At 37.7% G+C, this 13,928-nt stretch overlaps 1 long non-coding RNA gene across 1 annotated transcript in view; it reads left to right on the top strand.

Annotated features, from left to right (window-relative positions):
* The window catches only part of LOC116589999, a 37,705-nt gene that overhangs the window by 13,944 nt on the left and 9,833 nt on the right, over positions 1 to 13,928 (top strand). The window contains exon 3 of the long non-coding RNA XR_004285474.1: positions 7,964 to 8,082. This is a non-coding gene — a long non-coding RNA (uncharacterized LOC116589999). The remainder of the gene's footprint in view (positions 1 to 7,963; positions 8,083 to 13,928) is intronic.

Raw genomic sequence — 13,928 nt, 5'->3', positions numbered from 1 at the left:
CCTGTGTGTCCATCACAGGAGAAAAACCATACTACTCTCCAATGTTTGAGGAAGTCTTAGATATACAAATGTTTTTTCCACTCAAATCTTCCTCAGACCCAAGTACCCTAACCGGTTGATTTCAGTAGCTGGATGGAGACAGACAGTTAAAAACTGAAGTACACTTGTACTTATCCAAGCCTGGCATTTTAGGAAGATGAGGCTCACTTATGTGCCCTTATCAAACAAGCACTGAATATAAAACAGAGCAAAAAGAAAGGGTCCTACCTCAGATCCCTAGGCAATCCTCCGTTGGGAGTGCTAAAACCAGGGGAAAGGTCAACATGGGACAGTTCCACCCTAATTAATCACCACCATTATGGGAAGGCAAGGTAGAGGGAAGTCATTTTTCTTCCCTGAGTTTTCCTTCATTCATTCAATAAATACTAAGTGCTTACAATGAACAAAGCCCTTTTCCAGGGACTTCAGAATCTACATAAATTAAAAACAAAAACTAAAACTAAACAAAAACGCTGTCATTCCATTTCCTCAACTTGGTTAAGGCCTGAATCTAACTCTGAGAAAGCTACTTGTCCATGTTTCTCAATCTCTTGCCTAACTTCTACTGTGACTAAGTACATTCTGCAACATCAACAGATGGGTTTAAACCCACCAGCATACCAATGCGAGAAAATAAGTAGTAGTATGTACATTCTTAGCTTTATCAGCTAATCTGAAATATGACTTTGGAAAAGGAAAGAAACCTTTATTCTCTGATAATGCATTTATCTCAACAATTCACAGCAAAAGGCATAGTGGAGTTGGAAAAAGGAATCCTTTATAGAAGGAAACCCTAACATGAGTCCAGATCCTTTTAGAGTGTGTGTGTGTGTGTGTGTGTGTGTGTGTGTGTGTGTGTGTGTCTTCAAAAGAAGAAATGCATTTGGTTCGAAAAACTTTCAGAAACAGTTTTGAGCCTATAGTTTTACATCATCATTGAAGCATTTAATTTGTTGAAACAAACATTTAAGTCTTCTCCTTGAAATCCAGCACATAAATATTTCTGCTTGAAAACTATTTTATAATAAAAAATTCTCAAATGCTTTGGTTCAGTTTCATGGAGAGTATTCATATTTTTAAATTTTTTTCTTTTCTAAGTAGATGAAACTATTCCAAGTATGAGCATAAAATAAAAATATATGGCTTATCCACTTACCTTCATTTATTTTAATGAGCATTTGGAATAAATGCTTTGTATTCTAGAGCATTTGGAATAAATGCTTTGTATTCTATGAACCATTTTTCTTGCATTTTACATCTTTGGCACTGTTTACTATATGCCACTTCATATTAGAGCTAAATGTTAGTGAATGACTGACATGCTTTCACAAAATCTATCCCAAATGCAAAAGCAAAGTGTAGCATTATGGAAATGGTGCATCTCATATTTTTTTTACTATCTTTATGCAAAAACTAGAGCCTTATGTCCTTCATTTCTTCCCACATGAATACAGTTTTGACTTTATAGGCTACAATCAGGCAAAGCCACATATTCTGAAAAAAACCAAAGTAAGCAGATTCTGTGAACTTTGAACCCTCCCATACACTGACGAGTTGCTTTGCTGTATAGGAAGGAATGTTGATTTGTCTGCTTATTACTCTCTTACATCAGGAACTTGGGTACAGTAAGGAAGGGCATCAATAAAGAGGGTAAAGGAAAAAGCCAATGACATTTTTGCAACTGGCTAAAGTTTTCCTGGATATATTTTAAAACTCATGGACAAGTTGCTTATTAATATCCATTAGCTGACTAAGCTTCCAACAATTTTCTTAAACAACCCACCCAACAATCAAAATGTAGTTTTTTTGTGCTAATGAAAAATAAAATTAATAAAACTGTCTATGTAATTGTGTAGGTAAAAATGGGAAAAAATATTATGGCCTGATAAAAGTATTCCTATAATCAAGGTTTAGTCCCATAGTAGAAATAGTATGATCTTATTCTCTATTGATACTTTTTTAAAAATAGTCACATTTTGAATAGATGATAATAGTATCTTATATTTGCACAGTATTTAGGACATTTTCTAGTATTTTCACATAGCCTCAAAATAATCTTGTGAGATCAGAAAGAAGACTCTTGTGGCATACCTTCTAGAATATGAAATCTAAGGCTTGGAGAGGCTAAGTGGCATGCCCAGTAACAAACCTTCCAGAGAGGTTCCTGACTCCTATTTGGTGTTATTTTCCCACACCCTTCTAAAAGCAACTTTATTCTTCTACTATAAATGACAAGCTTTATTTCTAAATAAATTCTAAGATAAAAGTATGAAATAAATTAATTTCTACTTCATTAACTCTATAGTACTGTTCAAATTCTCTTTTTTAGATAAAGTTTCTTTAAGTATGTTCAAAATTATTCATGGCTCAATTATTTTCTTTTTATGAAAAAATCAGTGCGTTTAGACTATTTTCAGAAATTGAAAATCTCTGTCATTTTTCAGCCCATACACTTGATCTGTGTGGTGTTGGACCAGCCATCTAACTGCTGTAAACCTCAGTTTTCTCACCTGTAAAATCAAGGTCATACTAATAATGCCCCTTATAAAGCCGCCTTAGGATATAAATAAGAAATGGATTTATTGCTAGGCACTCAGCCCAGTACTTGGGAGCAAGTGGTACAGCTAGAATTTGACCTGAGTTTTTCTTGCTTTCAACCACATCTTTAACCGCCCCCCTGAAGCAGCTTTGTTGGGACATATTGAGAAAAAAAGAACAGAAAAGTAAATTGGGGAGAATATAGCATACTAAGATAAAATACTTGGGCTTTAAATTGTAGGCAATTGAAGCCCTTGCAAATTTTTGAGCAGAAACTAAAATGTTAAAATAAGGAATCTGGAAAATTATTTTGGAGATATGCATATATAGAATACACTGAAGAAATAGTGTAAGAAATTTGATTTGTTAGAAACCATTTCACTTTCTTAATCACCACTAGTATAGTCAAATTGGTAATTACATGAACAAATACAAATTTTTCATAGCATGACAATATTTTCCTGATTTTGTAAGAAGTCAAATTAATTCATATTCTCCCTTAATTATTAGTTCTTGCCTTTAGTAACTGGTCTGCGAGTACTCTGTGTACTAGAAGCTAAGGAGAGAATGAATAACCAACCAGCCAAAGAGAGATCTCACAAAAAGAAAAATCAAACACAATTTGGAGATGGCCTTGATTTAAGAAACCGATTTTCATGAGGAATGTAAAAGTACAATGTAAAACTAGAACATTAGTACATAACAGATCATTTGTTTCAATAACATCTTAAAACTAGGTTCATAATAGGGTTAGAAGATTTAGCTCTCTTTAACCTAGAAGTTTTTACCACTTAGGAATGAGGGCCATTTATTTTTAATATTAAGAAGTGAAAATACTTTTAGTATCTGCTAATTGAGGAAAATACGTAATGTAAAAAGTTACTGTGGATTTGTTAATGCTTGTAAATACACTGCATTAGTTATAATAGCATCTATATTTATCTTTTAAATAGAAGGCATGTCATTTAATCAATCTACATACAATGCTCAATATTTTTATAACCTCAAGAATCCTTCGTAATAAATTCAGAGTCACTCAGAAGGTTGAAAACCCCAAGTTTTCTTACAGAATAATACTACCTTCAAAAACTAATAAGAAAAAAAAAACTAATAAGAGTACCACTCACTGCAAAACTGTGAAAAGAATAAAAAAAGAAAACAAAATTCTCTTTTCAACACAATGAAACTGTTAAGAATACATGTTAAGTGATGAGGTTCTCATAGTTCTTTTCAAACAGCAATATTCTTTACCTGCTCTCCTGCTCTCATCCCATCTTCTATCAATATTTATTCTAGAGACCAATTTAAAACCTAAGGGTCATTCATTTTATTCATTCTCTTAACAAACATTTACTGTGAGCTTTGTATGTGCCAGGCAGAGATAATGAGCTAACCACCCTTAGTCCTTGCCTCACAGTGAGTACATTCTAGAAAAGACAGACAGTACTCCAAGTGTAATACAGATAAATGTTTCTGATAGTGCCACGATAGAAGAGTACAAGGTGCTAGGAGTGTGGAGAGCAGGGGAACTTGACGGAATTTCAGACTTTGGAAGTTGGTCAGGGAAGAATTCCCCCAGTGGGGCAACTGGGTGACTCAGTGGGTTAAACCTCTGCCTTTGGCTCAGGTCACAATCTCGGGATCCTGGGATCAAGCCCCGCATCAGGCTCTCTGCTCAGTGGGGAGCCTGCTTCCCCCTCTCTCTCTCTGCCTGCCTCTCTGCCTACTTGTGATCTCTCTCTCTCTCTCTGTCAAATGGATAAATAAAATCTTAAAAAAAAAAAAAAAACCGAGTTCCCCGAGTAAGTGACTTCTCAGCTGAGATTTGAAGGATGAGTAAATGATACCAGTTTAAAAGCAAACAAGTAAAAGGAAAAAGTTTATAGACAAGAACCAGCTCATATAGGATTTTGTAAGGCACATCAAGATATTTAATCTTTATGTTAAGAGCAATGGGAAACTGCTGTGGTGTCTCCCGTTTACTAGCTGTGGGATCAGGACAATTTATTTAATGCTCTCTATACCTTGGTTTTTATTAAATAAAAAAAAATAGTAACTTCTCACAAGGGATGGAGTAAATGAGATGACATGGGTGTAGCCTTGGACACAGTGCCAGACATATATTAAACATCATTTTATGTTGGTAATTTTTATAACGATGTTATATTTTTTCTCATTCACCTGCTTTGGGGCACTCTGTATAGCTTTTACTCCATTTCACCATCCCCCTATTGGATATTTAGGGACCATCTTCATGCGATATGTTTCACAAAACTCCAGGAACTTGATGTATATGGGGAAGGAGAGAAGTAGAGAGAGGAGTCAACCTGTTTAAGCTCTACAGTAAAAAAAAGTCTTGAAATACAGATGAGTTTCAAGCCCAGTAAATAGGGGATTTACTAGCTTTCTTTCCTCTCTTTCCTGGGGTAATAGGACCAACAGTAAACATAGCTCTCAGTGATGGTAAGGGGAAGCTCTACAGGTAGAAGCTAGCCTGATTCTGGACACTGGCTCTCCTGCTCTTCACATGGTATTTTCATGCCCAGTCCTCCTCTTCCAAGCCCACCAACACTTCTCTCTCATTTTTTTCCCTCTTTCATCCCTCATCCCTCCCCAGGTCTAGGAAATCTCTTACAGATATAAGGAGGTATATTAATCAGAATGATTAATGCTGGCTACTACAACAACTGCAAAAATCTCAGTGGCTTAACACAGTCAAGGTTTATTTCTTATCCTCAGCGCAATCCAATACAGGTCATGTGGCTCTCCTGGGCAACTATCCTCCAAGCTCGGAGACACAGGTGCTTTCATCTTGCAGCTGCACAATCTGGCGTTTGTGATTTCCAAGGCCACCAAAGAACAGCAGGAGAAGACAAACAGTTGATGCAGAAGGTTTCTAAGGATGAGGTCTAGAAAGAGTGTACTTCATTTTGACTGATACTGCCTTTTCCAAAATTTAGCCCTGTGGTCCCAGATAGCTACAAGAGAGGCTAGAAAATCTAACCTTTTTGTGTGGTGGGGAAAAAAGAAAAAACACTGATCATTGTCTCAGCCAGTGGGCAAGGGAGTCTTGCTCTTTCTCAGGATGTTTTTATATTCCCTGAGTCCCTTTATGTCCAGCAAAACAGACTGTTGGAATCACTGAACACTCAAACCTACAGCTTACTCTTACCATTTTTCACTAATGAAAAATGTTTTATCTCCATTTTATAAGTAGGGAAAACGAAGATTCAGAGAACAACATGGGATCACTGGCTTGTCTGAAGTATCTCAAGTCCTAAGAAGAGAAAGTACCCTAGGCTTTTCCCAAGAACAGTCATTATCATTTTTAGAGACCTTATTATATTAGAATCTTCGTGTCCACTGGATAATTGAATTTAATTTGTCCACTATTTATGATATGCCAACTCTCTCTAAAACCTCTATTGGCAATTACACTTACATGAAAATGAAACATACATAGACCCTGCCCTCAAAGAATGTATAGACTAATGGAAGGGCCAACACATAAACAACTAAATGTAAGAAATTTTAATCATTTTATCCCTACTTAATTTAGATAATTATTTATTTATGTGTTATAATCAGCCAAAAGTATGAAGAGGGACTCTCATGTTCTAGTCAAATTATTGAATATTCTTCAGGGAGTTAGGTAAAAAAATCATTGATGAGGAAATATTTTGAAACAGGAGTACATTTTTTAAAAACACCCATCTTTAATTGATATCTAGAATGGAAAATATAATCCCACATGACTAAGAGACACAGGAGAAGATCTAGAGCACTATTAGACAAACACAGAAGGGATCTGAGGGTCTCAGGAATGAACACCACCTGAGATTCCCACTTTTCTTCCTTTGAAAAGAGGGAACTACTCTTAACTATAGAAAACAAACAGAGGGTGGCTGGAGAAGTGGGTGGGAGGACAGGGTAACTGGATGATGGCCATTAAAGGAGGGCACAGGATATAATGAGCCCTGGGTGTTATAAGCAACTGATGAATTATTGAACTCTACATCTGAAACTAATGATGTACTGTATGTTAGCTAATTGAATTTTTAAAAAATTAAAAATATAAAATTTGTTTTTAAAAAAGGAGCTTGATAATTGTCAACTCAGTGCCAAAGTTGCAAATTTTGTAACTTACTCATGCTTAGTAAAGCCAACTTTGAGTTACACCAACCAATGAATCATACAACTGGAACCAAAGAGAGTAAAATGCAAATGTGTATAGATGCTTGCTCTCCAGTGTGGAATGTGTTCCAGAATATCAGCAGCACCTGAGAGATTGTCAGAAATGCATAATCTTGGGTCCTGCCCAAGACTTACTGAATTAGAATTGCATTTTAACAAGATCCCCAGGTGATCTGTATGAACTTTGAATTTGGAGAAGCACTGGTATTAAAAAAAAAAAAGTCTGTAAATTTGGCATTTACTTCCAAGAACCTACAGATTTATAATCCTTAGACATGTATATTTTACATCAATAAAACATTTCCTCTCTATGACAAAACAGATGAGAATTTCTTACACCAATACGCAATCTGATTTGATTTAAATTGTATAAATTTAAAAATAAATAAAGTTGTCTAAATTTTATCACTTCTACAAACAGGTGGCAAAATATTTTAATTCACACAAATGGGATCAAACAAAAGCAAGGATATAAACATTGGTGAAAAGGTGGAATAGGACGTCTAGGTAGACACAGAGGTTTATGATCTTGGAATTTATGTGTATTTCAACAAATGTTATTTTTTTCCTTTTGGTAGTGCTCTTTCAATATGAAGGGCACAGAATTTTTTACAAATGCACAAATTAATAAATCTCCAAGTCTTCCGAAGTTTATAGGAATTTGTGGGTGATGGCTAAAACAGACATAAGTTGAAAAAAAATATTGTCTTCAGCCATCTCTCCCTAATGCAGTCAAATATTCAGACAGAAGATGGGAAGGAAAATGGAGGAGAAATTTTATTCAAGGTCTCTATTCTTGGGAAAGGGGAGTGAAAGGAGTAGAGAATGGCCAGAAGTGTTAGAGACCACTAGCTATCAATTTCCAATCCCTTTCATCACAACCCAAAACAGCAAATTACAGATCAGTAGACCAGATATTTCTACAGAGGCTTTTTACAACTTGTTCCCACCGTCACATTACCAATTGAGCTACTCTTGCTAACATGACACTTCTTTTTTTTTAATTAGAGCAATTTGTTTCATAGAATGAGTGATATCTTTCTTAAGATCCCATTCCTGCTGTCTCTGAGCCTCTTCGCCTTGAGGACCCTTCTGCACCCAGTGAGCCTAAAGCAAGTCTTGCTTCGAAAAGAAGCAGAGTGCTGCATTTCAATATTATAGACTACTTCAAAATTATGTTTTCATTTCCCAGAAAGAGTTTTTAAAATGTACTACACTTCAGCGGCTGTATCCTGCCTGAGCCCAGCACCAAGGAGCATCTCAACAAGCTCTGGAAGGAACTCACTTTCCTCCTTTTGTTGAAAGATAAAGGTGGGTCAAGAGGTGGGTCCAAGTGCTCTCTTGGAGAACCCACCGAGTGAGCCACATCCTGTTGCTTGTGTCTGATTCTTTCCCAGGTCCATGCCCTGGCTCAGGGGTAACTGCAGGAAAAGGCTAGCCACCACCTTGACTTTCCCAGACAAGAGCAAGGACAATTGCTCAGAGAACGCCCATGCACAACATCTGAAAGAAACCCCCAAACTTGAGCCATTTTCCCCCACTGCCTTCACCTCTGCCCCAAGGAGAAAGCATTAAAATTTTTACCTCAGAGGGGTGCCTGGGTGGTTCAGTCCATTAAGTGTCCAACTCCTCATTTTAGGTCAGGCCATGATCTCAAGATTGTGAGCTCCAGCCCCACATTGGGCTCCATGTTGGGTGTGGAACCTGCTTAAGATTCTCTCTGTTCCTCTCCCTCCCTCTCTCTAATAATAATAACAATAATTTCAAAAAAATAAAATAAAATCTTTACCTCAGAGCATAAGCTCCACAAGGAATTAAACAATACACCTTCAAATAATAATAGAATGTGAAATACAACACTTATATTCTGAAGCATCTATAGTGATTTCGTAGCTGCCTTTTCAATTGCTCACAGAGATGTTTTAATTTAACATTTGGTGGCAGGCATCCTCTGAAAGAACGAAGTGCTAAGTAGACAGATCTATATTTTAAATTGAAGAAGGGATGACTTCAGTTCTCCAGGCACCAGCAACATCTAAATAAAATGAAATCTAACACAAAATTATAAAGAAGTATTTTTTACTTTGAGGTATTTGTTTAATAAACCACTTTGAAATGCTAACCATATGCCAGTGTTGGATGCAGGAGAAACAAAGTCTAATGAGATAAGCTTCCTGCCTTTGAAGCATTCACAGGACCACTTGGATTTCCAGCACTGTGGGCCACTGGGAAGGGGCTTCTAAGAGTGATGTCTGGAGTTTGTCTCATCACCCATATTGTGTCTGCCTCAGGTGCTTTGTGGGGGCAGCCACACACAGCTGTTCCCTGCACCCTCATTAGCCCTCAGGCCTCTCTGTCAAAACTATGAATGACCAGTTGGGGACACGAGGAGAATCCTCAAATGTTGTTTGGGAGAAGAAATTAATCATTACGGTGCCAGTTTTCTTCACCCATGATACCAGTTGTCTACCATCTGTTTACTTCATTAAGAGGTTAAATAGGAGAAAAGAAAAAATAAAACACCCAAATTTATTCATTGGAATCTATCATAACTAATCTGGGGGCACTTGGGTGGCTCAGTCAGTTAAGCATCTGACCCTTGATTTCAGCTCAGGTCATGATCTCAAGGTTATGAGATTGAGCCCCTCACTGGGCTCTGTGCCCAAGGGGGAGTCTGCTCGAGATTCTCTTTACCCCTCTCCCTCTGCTCCTCCCCCTGCTCACTCTCTCAAATAAATAAATAAATCTTTAAAAATATGTTGTAACAGTTCTGAAGGTAGGTGTTATTACTAAGCTCTTAACAGAAAGTGAGAAAGTTGGATTCCCAGTTTGGGGTTTTTTTCTTTCACTTATTCATGATATTGCACCCTGGACCACCACCTACAATTGAGAACCCACTTTAAAAACCACAAAGTACTGGAAAGAACTGCTCTTAAAATGGGGAAATCAACAGTGTTCAAAGTGGCGAATCTAGATACCCAAAACCTATTCATTTTACTGAAAACAAACAAAACTAATCACCTTATGCTTTGAAATTAATAATATGTAATATTTGTTGAGTATTTATCATGTGCCAAACATTGGCCTAAGTACTTTATATACCTTTTAGTCTTCCCCAAAACCCTGTGACATTGGTGCTATTCAAATCTCCATTTTACAAATGAGAAAACCCAGGCACAGAAAGGTTAACCAACTCACCACCAAGGGTACACAGCTAGAGATTGGTGGAGCTAGGAATTTTTAGCTCAGCCACTAAGTTATACTGCCATTTCTATGACACCACAGTGAAGGTGAAGTTTGAAATCACCAGCAGAAAAGATGACAACTGCTGCCCTTCCCAGAATATCCCAGCAAATAGGAAAAGCAAAAAGCCAGACTAACATTGAGTATTTCCCATATTTTAAAGATTAAAAAAAAAAAAATATTTGACAGAGAGAGACAGTGAGAGAAGAGACACAAGCAGGGGGAGTGGAAGAGAGAGAAGCAGGCTTTCCCCCGAGCAGGGAACCCGATGCGGGCCTCGAAGTCGGGCTCAATCCCAGGACCCTGGGGTCACAACCCGAGCCAAAGGCAGATGCTCAACTGACTGAACTATTCAGGCACCCCAGAGTATCTCCCATATTTTAGATACTAAGGCAAGTACTTCGCATGCATTATCTCATTTAATTCTCACAATACTATTAAGCAGGTACTATTATTGTTCTAATATCCATTTAAGCCGTGAAGAAACTGAGGTATGGAGAAGAAAGATCCTGTGGTGGCCCAAGATGACCAGATAGATCCAAACTCAACTCTGACTGAGTCCAGAGCCTGGGATGTCACCACTTTGCTAAATAATACTTTATTTTTTGTTTCATTTTGTTTTTTGAGCCCCATGTGAGAAGAGAAATAATATTTTAGGATTAATATGTTTTAAAAGATTTTATTTTTAAGTAATCCTTACACCCAATATGGGGCTCAAACTCCTATAATTAATTAGCCAACTGCTCCTATAATTAATATTTTAAATCAAAGCATGCATGGGCACTGACAGTGTTGAGCTTGGGGATATCTCAGACATTTGGATGCTTACAGTTCAAAGTATCTAACTTCTTTTAAAACTGCTGATATAAAACTGCAATATAATCCATTTTTTTCTTTCCCTTAACATTCTAATCACCACACTTTTGCCTTTGGTAAGGTTCCCTGTATTTAATAAATATTTAAAGAATTGGCTTTGTTGGTTTTAGTTGCTTTTTTGCTCTTGTTGCTGACATATTTAAAGATATGTGTTTTTAAAAAACAAGGAAGTTCCCTAACCCAAAGCTCTCACTCTAACATAGAGTTCACTACTGATTTGCAGTCCTTACTCGTGTGTATGGTCAACACACAGATTCTGGGGCACTGGGTCCGATCAGAGAGAGACTCCAGGAACTGAAGGTACAAAGCAAGGCAGTCTGAGAAGAAGGTCACTGTTTTTGTTAGGCAGTGTCCTTCCTTTATATGAATTTAATAAAGACAGCACAATCCTTACTTTTAAAATAATATTTAAAGACGATAAAATTCTCACGGAAGCATCAAAACATTGAGTGGGTAGAACAGACTCTTGTTTCCCTTGAGTGGCTAGAACAGTCTCTCATGTGAGTGTCTAAACACCTATTTAGATCATTCAAATGCCACACACGTCAAAACACTCCAACTTAACACTTCCTTTGAAGTCACGACAATCAGTTTTTTATTAGTGTCATTATTTAGCATTTCTATAGCACTTCACTTTTGACAGGTGCTTTATAATTATTTCTACTCTTATTTAACTCCTACTCACTCATTAGCATGCAGTTTCTTTCCCAATAAAATATATATAGATTTCTTGACAAAACTGAATCTACCCAAACCTAAGGGATTCAAACTTCTATCAGAATTTGAGGCAAACAGGACAAATAAAACAGATGAGATAGATAGGTAGATAGATAAGAAGTATAGTGACATATAAGAAACTAATTCCTGGGGTGCCTGGGTGGCTTGGTGTGTTAAAGCCTCTGCCTTCGGCTCAGGTCATGATCCCAGGGTCCTGAGATCAAGCCCCGCATCGGGCTCCCCGCTCGGTGGGGAGCCTGCTTCCCCCCCCCCCTCTGCCTGCCTCTCTGCCTACTTGTGATCTCTGATGCCAAATAAATAAATAAAATCTTTAAAAAGAAGAAGAAGAAGAAGAAGAAGCTAACTCCAAGGATCAGCAACATTCTTGTATTCTTGTCCTGGTCCAGCTGTAGCTTGCAGGGACTATTAGTCACATGCTTATATCGCCGGTGAAAGCAGGAATGAAATAGAGACCAGTGGTCACATATGAATTAAAACTGATGGAGGAATGGAGCGCCTGGGTGGCTCAGTGGGTTAAAGCCTCTGCCTTCAGCTCGGTTCCTGGGATTGGGTCCCACATCGAGTTCTGCTCAGCGGGAAGCCTGCTTCCCCTTCTCTCTCTGCCTGCCTCTCTGCCTACTTGTGATCTCTCTCTCTGTCAAAATAAATAAATAAAATTTTAAAAAAAATTGATGGAGGAATAAGTGAATATGGCAAAGACTGCTAGTTATTGGCCAGTATGCATTCTCTCTTTCTTCCTTTAAATAATAGAATCTCAGGGGACGCCTGGCTAGCTCAGTCACAAGAGCATGCGATCATGAGTTCATGATCATATCATATTGGATATAGATATTACCAAAAAAAAAAAAATTTTTTTAAGATTTTATTTCTTAGAGAGAGAGAGCACAAGCTAGGGGAGCAGCAGCAGGATAGGGAGAAGCAGACTCCCTGCTGAGCAGAAAGCCTGATGTAGGGCTTGATCCCAGGACTGTAGAATCATGACCAGAGCTGAAGGCAGATGCTTAACCGGTTGAGTCACCCAGGTGCCCCTACCAAAAAAATTTTTAAACAAACAAATAAATAAATAATGGAATCTCCTGCCACCCAGGAGACAGTACATTTAGACAGTACATTTCCTAGCCTCACTTACAACTAGAAGTAGACAGTACATTTCCCAGCCTCACTTACAACTAGAAGTAGCAACATAACTAAATTCAGGCCAATGAGAGGGATAAGAAGTGATATAGGCAGCTTCTGATTCACGTCCTTAATGATAAAGCTACCTGCCATGGGCCTCTTTTGTTCCTGTTCCCCTGACTAAAAAATGACACTAATTGAGGTAGTGACCTTGGATGCTTAACATGGAAGCCACATGTTCTTGTACGACAGAGCTGACTCCGTAGCTCAGATCTTTGAATGACCTCTTGGGAAGTGGTAGTGCATTTCTGGGTTTCTTTGTTAGAGAAATTTAGCCTGTGTCGTAACCAATAAAGTAACCAAACAAGGAGAACAGACACACATACAGACTATGAGATTAACTTGACTGGCTCTTGATAAGAAGAATACAGGTAGAGGTGCCTGAGTGGCTCAGTTGGTTGGGCATCTGCCTTCAGTTCTGATCGTAGTCCTGGGGTCCTGGGATCGAGTCCCTGCATCAGGTTCCCTGCTGAGCCAGGGAGCCTGCTTCTTCCTCTCCCTCTGCTTGCCACTCCCCCTGCTTGGGCTCTCCCCACTCCCCATCATAACAAATAAATAAAATATTTAGAAAAAAGAGTACAGGTAATTATGAAGGGGAATTTCAATGGGAAGTAGCTAGAAAAATGACAGAAGTGACTTTAGATTAAGCTTCTAACACTCAATTCAAGTAGAAAGCTCTATAATACTATATTTTTAACTATTACAGATTTCAAATAAATTTCAAGCAATTTCAAATAAATTAACAATTTTCTATTGAAATTGTTAAGCTCATATAGCAGAGAACTAATCCATCCATTTCAAAGATTTCTTATGTTGATGATAGATGGACCTAAGCCCTCAGAAGGCAGGAATAGGCCTCACCTATTTTTGTATCTTCTCCTTTACTTCAAGCATCAGGCAAAAACAAAACAAAACAAAAACCCTACCAGTATAGTAATGACTGCCAGGTTTTGATGGATAGGAATATGAAAGGGTAATCTTTGCTAGAATATCGGTCAGGAAGTACCATGGGTAAACATTCCTAAATCTTCTTCTTTGTATAAAAACTAGAAGGCTTTCCAAGATGAAGGTGAGCAATTGGACACTACAATGAACATAAACATTTTTACTCATTTTTGAAAGCT

The sequence above is a fragment of the Mustela erminea genome, chromosome 5 (assembly GCF_009829155.1).
Source record: "Mustela erminea isolate mMusErm1 chromosome 5, mMusErm1.Pri, whole genome shotgun sequence".
In the NCBI taxonomy this organism is placed as follows: Eukaryota; Metazoa; Chordata; class Mammalia; order Carnivora; family Mustelidae; genus Mustela; species Mustela erminea.
The sequence above is the reverse complement of the archived record's forward strand: the minus strand, read 5'-3'. Positions and strand labels throughout refer to the sequence as shown.